We start from the raw sequence: 8,711 nt of genomic DNA, 5'->3' as shown, positions 1-8,711 counted from the left end.
TCTTGGTGAGAGGATGGGCCTGTGAGTGCATGTATAAATGGGCATGCAAGCGATTTAGTGGAAGAATAAATGGATTTTTGAGTGGTTGTAGGTGTGAGTAGCTCAGTTAGTAGCTGTGTTGACAAGTGAGTCGTTGTGTGAGTGGCTGCATGAGTGAGGGAGTGGGTGTATGTGAGAAGTTGTTTGAGTTTGTGAATGGGTATTTGAGTGGTTGTGTGGGTGGGTATATGAGAGGTTGTATAGGGATGTTAGTGGGTGTATGAGTGGTTCTGTGGATAATGTCATTAGGGATGTCATCAGTAATGTCTTTTGAAATATCATCAGTGATTACATCAGTGATGTCACTGACCATGTCATGAGTAATGTAATATATGAAGTCATAAGCAATGCATTGTGGCGGCTTAAGTTATGTTTAGCTCGGGTAACTACAACTGCTGAATGTTTATGGTTTCGCTCAAGTGAAGGCTCAGCCTAACTATAATGTCCCTGTAACCTTTGTTTTTTTTCAGACAATTTCTAAGGTATTTTTTAATTCAATATCCTAACTATAATGCCCCTGTAACCTTTGGCTTTTTTCAGTGAATTCCTACATTTTTTTAATGTTATTTCCTAACTCTAACGTCTCCTTAACCTTTGTCTTTTTTTTGTGAATTTCGAAGGTTTGTTTTACTTTTATTTCCTAACTGTAACCTGTAACCTTTGAGAGTGGGTGTGTGAGTGGCTTTATAGGTCAGTGAGTGAGAGTAGGAGTGTCTGTATGGGTCTTTGAGTTGGTGATAGAGTGGTTTTGTGGGTGTGTGAGAGGCTGTTTGGGTCTGTGAGTGGGTGTGTGAGTGGCTTGAGGAAGAGAAAATTAAATTATGCTGCAAAGATAGAAACAAATATGTGGCATTCCATGCAGTTATGGATGCAATTTATGACCCATATTGTGGCATTGCCGGCTAGTTATTTTTACATTTTAATGCACATTGGCACAAAAATATTCCAATGCTACAGAAAACACACAGGTTTCTAAAGATGAGAGAAAACTATACATATAAGTCAAATCCTTTTCACACTAACACTAACATTTTTATGTAGTGCTTCATGCTGCACCTTCGCTAATTCTAAGCCCTGTAAATAATCTATATATGTAAAAACAAAAGTATGTCTGTTTGTCCTTTATGCATTACTACACCATTCATCAGATCGGCATGAAACTTTGGGAAGTTGTTGAGTACACTCCCGGTAAATATCGGCCCCTTGGCCCACCAGGGCCCACATAATCTTTCTAATACTGAGCGTTTACAGTTTCTGGTGCGACTTGCTTTTGCAATGACCATCAACAAAGCACAAGGACAATCGTTGCAAGTGTGTGGACTAGATTTGGAGAATCTGTGCTTCTCACATGGACAACTGTATGTGGCCAGCTCACACGTCGGAAAACCTTCAGATTTATTCATGTACGCACCAGACGGAAAAACAAAAAATACCATGTATCCACAAGCACTCGAATAAATAAACAGAATTAAAACAACACTTTAAAATGTTTTCCATATTAAAATGAACAAGTTTCAATAAAAATTACACAATGTAAATTAAATGTTATCATAACAAGTTTCCTTAAATTTCCTTTCTTCTGAGATCGCAGCAACGCACGACGGGTAAGCTAGTGTAACATAAAATATTACAATATACACATTGCATATTCCAGCTGCATGAGTTTAACTCACTGAGCCATCAGGAGACTTTTATTCTCTAACAATTACTTTATTTTAAGTTGCATATGAATGACACCAAGAACATTTTATTAACACTGCCATTTTTACCTGGTTAAATTGCTTGTGTGAAAGATATGCAATTTTCCATTTAGCAAAAAACTGTCATGCACCGAAGTGTATTTTAAGCCGTGCCTGTTTCATTCTTTGTTTTACTTGTCTTCAATAAAGCTTTAGCCTGTGTTCACACACAAGGGCATCCGTATGCTCCCCATTTCACTACCAAACAGTTTTCCATGCAGTATTGTTTGTTTTAATATGTATTTTGTACCTGCCTCACTAAAGCGCACTTTAAAAATCAAGACATCAGACTTTGAAAACATTCACCCTGAAATAAGTAACGCTTTAAAAATACGGTCAGTTAATTAACCCCTGCCAATAGTGCCTGCAATGTTAACATGCATTTTCAAGAAAAAGAAACAAAATAATTTGAAAACACAAAGGAATTTATTTCACTCTGTTTTATTAATCGTATTTAAAGTTTTGTTACTTTCTTTTGACATAAGCCTTTCCCACAGTTGCCCGATTAAGGATGACAATACGTGTTTTTCCAGGCAGTTCAAGCAGGACTTGGGGCATAACACCTTGCAGATATGCAAATGCATGTTCACACATGTCAAAAGGCGAGTTACAACGACAAAAGACCAGGGCTCTGTCACCCTCCAAGATGGGTTGCTCTCTTAAACTGATGGATGGGCCCTGTTATTAGAACACACCTTTGCAAGGAGAAGCAGGCTGAGGTGAGACAACTTGACAGCAGTCAGGAATGTCCAACAAAGACGCTCTTTGATCACAATCCTCCCGGCCATTGTAGTTTTACACTTTAAATAAGTGTAATTTGAAGATTAAAAGAAAAATATGTACAAATTGTCCTAATTTTTTTTAATCGATTTTACTTTACAATTAAATAAGGTATTCTTCCTGTCCAATCTGCTTTCCACTAGCTGAAAATAATATGGGCCACAAGTATCAACATTAGGAATAGTGATTACCTAATTGTGATTTTCAGCGAATCGCAATTAGGTAATCACTATGCTTAATGTATGAAACTTCAGGAGGTTCCTCTAGGGGATTCCTAGAGGGTCGCACATCGACCTACCACATTTATTTTTCATGAGGTAGGTCGCAGTTTACACCCCCAGAAATCGCTAAAATCACGGGGATGGTGGCCTGCTAGGGTCAGCAGACCACCATGTCCATGATTGCTTTTAAATAAAGCAATAATTTTCTTTTTAATGCCGCCCATTTTCCTTAATGGAAATAGGTTGCATTTAAAAGAAAAAAATGATGTTTTATTTTCAGTTTTTTGAAGAGCAGGCAGTGGTCCATGGTACCACAGACAGCTCTTTAAAAACGTTTCTGCCAACATTCCCAAAGAAAAAGAGTGTCCCTTCGGAAGTTGGAGGTAAAATGTGAATGTTTTGCAACCCCATTCATGGTCACAAAACATTCATACATACTGTTGCAATTAGTTATTTGGAAGGGAGTCCCAAACACGCCCTTTCAAATACCGAATCGCAAACCCATTTTGCGATTCGTTAACAGGTTACCGAATCGCTAATTAGGGAAATAGGGTTAAACACATGGGAAAAGCCTGTTTTATAATTGCAAACAGGCCCATTCTGCAAATTGACCTGGTTAGATTCATACATGTGGCTCTAAAGCCTTTAATAAGCTGAATGCTATTTTGATTCATTTTTCCTAGCCCTGCATTTTGAATTAAATTAAGAGACCGTTGGTCATCCTGGATTTTTACAAATATAGACTCAAGCAATTCTATGTCTATGAATTAGGAAAGCTACTCACTGGATGTGCACATTGATGTATTAAGACTGTACATTTATATGCATGCATTCAAGCATAGACCAGTTAATTGTTTGTCACTGTAAACACCAATAGTGTGGGAAATCAGGACTTGTTTGTAGTGTTCCTCATACTTTTTGCCCCATTTTGACTACTAGGTGCTGGACTCTGATTGTGCCCTGGGCTCTGCAAACTAGACCCAGGCCCTGGACTCTGATTAAAAGTAGATGGTTAAGTATATTTATAATTGGCAATGACAGACCCTCGTAAGTCCCTAGTATATCCCTAATATATAATATGACAGGGAGGTTTAGAGGCCCAGTAGATTTCCTGCACTACAGTGTGCACTGCTGAGTTGTCTGTTGTCATTTTAAAAGCCAGCCCTGCAGGCTGCTTTTAAAGTGTAATTATATGCAAATTCGACTTTGGAATTAATGGTTCTTCCAAAGTGGTAATCTACCTTATTTTTATATATAAAACACCACTAAGGTCTCCCCCAAGTGCACCAGGGGTGGGGTGACTTATACCTATAAGCAGGGACATTGTAAAATATGTTTTATGAGCCCTAGTGAGGGAAAAATTGACAATTCCGTTTTTCCTCATTGTAGTGAATGGCTCCAAAGGCTAACATTGTAATATTTTACTTAAGCATAAATGTTGTTAGGAGCCACAAAAAATATACATCAAGGGATATAATTAATAGTTTAATAACTTGCTGCTGTTAGAATATTATAAATATGACAGAATAAAAGCTAATAACCTTTCTTTTCTGTGAGCCAAAATACATTGTAGCCTTTCAACTGCTCTCTTTTGGTTAGGCTGCCTCTGCCCAGGCTGCTCTAATGAGGTGTAAAAAAACCTGCTAGAGAGAGAATGGGTTACCTGTGGGCGTAGACGCTCAAGCTGCAGCGCAGATGGCAGAAAAAGGGTTAGGGGTAACCAAACTGGTCTTCAAAGGTTGAATGACACTTTGGGATGACACAGACTGTGCCCCACTTTCTGCCACCCAAACCATTCAGGTGCCACTGTAATTACATTTCCCACACCAGTAGGCGGGGTTAGCCTGATCCAGCTACTCTGAGAGACTTTCTCCATTTTGGAATTTGAGGAAATAGTGCTTTCTGGGACAAAAATCTGCCACCCTTCAGAGGAAGTGATCATACATCTGAGTGCAACCCTGCATTCCATTGGTCAGGGACTCCTCCCTGCTTGATGCCCAGGAACATTGGATAAATATGCATCTATATGCATTGCTCCCTAGATCTGCTGACTGAAACTATGATGAGAAGAAGGACTGTACTGCTGGAATTTGGTCCTGCACCCAAATGACTGTACTCTGAAGGACTGCTCCTACTTCACAATCTGGTAACACAGTCCTAAGGACTTTGTCTTGCTTAGCTACAGGCTAACAAAGCCCACCTTCATCATCTCCACCAAGAGTCCCCATTCTGGTGGATGTCCAGCCGACTTTTAAGGATTTGATCAGGTGCATTGTGGGAAGGGAATTGTAGTCCATACATCCCAAAACTATCTAGGAGATTCAAAACCCTTGGATTTGTATTTTTGACACTTTTATCCCTCAAAAGGAACTTCAGGAAGAAGGTCCAGAAGTTTGGAGAAGTTTAGAGCAACTATTGGTAAAGCTTCATAAGGTGACCGACTTGACGTAGAGCTGGCTACCTTCAACCGTGACATGCCCTGAATTTTCGGTTCATCCTGCCGAAAGCTCCAGACTTCCAGGAAATAATATGGAAGAAGAAATCGGACAACATCACATCAAAATTGGTCTATTGGAGGGGACCTATTGACGTCGAGAGAAAATCCTCCAGAAAAGTTTTCAAGTTTGTAGGTAATATTGTGACCAAGGTATCCCGCTTAGTGTATCCGACAATCTCTCCACCGTGGTTGGCCTCAAACTTTGTCTTTGTCCTGGTCAAATGCCACCAGATTTCCCAAAGTGGGGATATATGATTTTAAAGTGTTTATTCTTTAAAAGTTCATATCTCAGGTTCCCTACATTTTGGTGTATATTTACTCATAAACATATAATCTATTTTTTTAAATTGGAGCTTGAATTTTTTTGTGTGGTGTGTCCTGCTTATTTATTGTATTGGTGTTTTCCACATACTGTCCACACCTGTCTCTTAAGTTACCCCTGCCTGCTCATTGCCAGCTTCCAATGGCTGAGCAAGGGAATAATTTATTGACACCTTGACTGACCCTTTTATTAAGTTTGCTGCCTTATTGTGAGTTGGTAGTCACTACGTATCACTACTAATAATCCACTTTCCAACGATTTGTGGGTACTTTCAAAGAGTAAATACAGTTTTCTCTGCTCCACCTTTTTCAGTTGGAGAAACATTTTCATTTTTGCGAATGTCTTTCAGAACCACCAGCCAGAGTAAAAATAAGTCATACTCTGGCAGGCAGTTTTTAATTGCTTTTGGTTGTCTCGGAGTGGGGTGACAGCGTGGCGGCCCCACTCTGAGACCACCAAACGCATAACACCCTTGGGTACACATGAAATATTCCAGTAAATTTTTGGCGCGCCAGCTAAGCCTATTCCTATTCAGTAGTCTTGCAGATTCATCTGTTTGAGAAACATTTTGAGAAAATGAGTTTCACATTGACGTTTCTTGTCATGGTTTCCTTAAAATCAAGTGGTGAAAGAGGTAGCCCAGAAAATACCTTTTTACATGTCTATCCATTACCATAATATTTATTAACACGTTTTTTTTTGCTGTGCGACTTTTAAGTGGGTTATCAATCGTATGGTATGACTCAGAATCTCATTGTAAGTGGCAGGTTGGAATAAAAAAACACATTGATCCTGCAAGTTTAGGCAGTACAGAAAACTGAACTGTGATTACTTGCTCTTAAAGTAGTGTTATTCAGGTTCCTACAGCAGACATGTATAAAACCTTTGAAAATTGAACAAGAGAGCACAGCACAAAAAAGTTCCAACTGACTAACATAAGCCAGTAATGTGTTTAATTCCAAACTCAGCAATGGATGAAAGGGTAAACTCGAGTAATTGTGATCATCAGTGGATCAGTTTCCAAATGTTGACACGTAGGTGTAGCAAATACACAGCCGACGCGTGTTTTGTCGTTAAACGACTTTTTCAAGGCTTAAATTGATATCTGTATGTAGAAATATCAGCAAAAAGCAACCTAGTCTTCTCCAATACAAACGATCAAAGGTGTGTGCCAATTTTAATACGAATCTGAGAGTCACATAAAGCCCAAGTGGTCATTAAAGTGAAAACGGATGAACTGAAAAAGTCATCATGGTAAACGAGTCAGAAGCCAAAATCCAAAGCCTCTAAGGGAAAGTGGACATCAGTCGAAATCCGAAGCGTCTTAATTTCCAGCTGTCGTCCCTCAAGTATTTATACCTGTATTTTGGCCATACACATATGGTATCACTATATCACAATCTCTTGCCCTGAATGCCTACAATAGTCCAAGTATTAGTAATATGCCAGGCTCTCTAAGGGTATTGCATGATGTTATACAGAGATTTACCAACACCAACTCTAAAATCAAAACTATTTACACTGTTATGCTAGGAACAGCCACATTCCAAGAGAGGGCATCCACATGCAATTGTGCTCTACAACAAGCCAGGAATTATCAAGATGTGTTTTGCCAGGTCAAGCATTATACAAAGAGAAGGAAGTGGGCATTATGCTCATCTTACTAAGGAAACATTGCCACTATTTTTCTACAGCCAGCACTGCTATATATGAGTACCAGTATGACATGGGTGCCATCAATAGCTAGTGAATAACCAAAGTCACTTTAGAATGACAAAAGACCATACCATTAAGAATACACTTTTATACGGAGAAGCAGCATGAAGTGAGACTGGGCCACAAACTTGATAGCTACCAGAATGGAAATGAGATGTGCAAATGCCCATTTAGAATTTAAACTAAGTATAAGACAGATTTTCCACCAGGAGTGTGAAATCACCAAGCCAAAGATTGTCCCTATGTTGATATGTACAACAAATATGTCAGGGTGGGCACTATTATGCCATGAATGGCCCCCATATTGCAAGAATTACTATAAAATAAGCTAGTTTTAGCATTTTGCTTGGCATGGGTGCCTTCATATTCCAGAATTGAGCACTGTATCCCAAGAATTACTACCAGGTGTTTCAAACTTTGGAAGCGATTGAACCTGACTTCTAAGAACTGGAAGACTATTTAGAGGAGGGACATAAAATCTATGGAAGATGACAAAACAGACGGAGAGTAACATCATTCTTTTTATGAACCTGCATTAATAATGTGTCAGCAGCAGGAAATGTATTTAGTGTGGAGGTAAACCATTTACCACTATTCCCAGAATGGTTAGTCTGTTTGGTTCTTAATTATAAGAAGTACTCATGCCCATTCCTTTAAAATACCATTTGATTCCTATGCATTAATAGCTTTTTAACCCTATGCTTAAATTCCCTACTTCTATATGCTCTACCACGATCAAAGTAATACTTGCCTTTCTCTTAAGCAGAGGTTGTTTGCCAGAATTTCATATGCAGAAATATCATCTTACTTAAATATTGTGTCCTAAACACTCTTTTCAAAAACATCATCCTTTCGGCTTTTACATCCAAAGTGGTGCTATTTCACAAAAGAATATTTAGGACACAATTTTAATGTTAGACAATACTTTGACTGCGGCATTCTGCCACCACACTGAGCCTTAGGGTGGTTCTCCCCCAAACATTTTGTCTTACTCCTCCATACTTTTCTGATCTTGTTTATGATGGCCTTAGAATTCTGTGCACTTCACCGCTGCTGACCAGTAGTAATGTGTGTGTGCCCACTCCTTAAACCATGGTAACAGTGGTCTATCCCCAAGGGGCATTACTCATTTACTCCCAGGGCCTGTAAGTTAAATGCTACTAGTGGATCTGCAGCACTTACTGTGTCACCCACTTACATAACTCTTGAAACATGTCTCAGGCCTGCCAATGCAGCCTGTGTCTACAGTTTTAAACTGACATTTTGACCTGGCAAAATAAACATTTTGCTAGGCTCAAACCTGCCTTTTTATTGCATGTAATTCACCCCTAGGAGAGGTCTTAAACAGCCAACAGGACAGGGTGCACTGTATTTAAAAAGGAGGACATACAATTTTA

This window comes from Lissotriton vulgaris, chromosome 8 (assembly GCF_964263255.1).
Source record: "Lissotriton vulgaris chromosome 8, aLisVul1.2, whole genome shotgun sequence".
In the NCBI taxonomy this organism is placed as follows: Eukaryota; Metazoa; Chordata; class Amphibia; order Caudata; family Salamandridae; genus Lissotriton; species Lissotriton vulgaris.
This window is presented reverse-complemented; position numbering follows the sequence as displayed.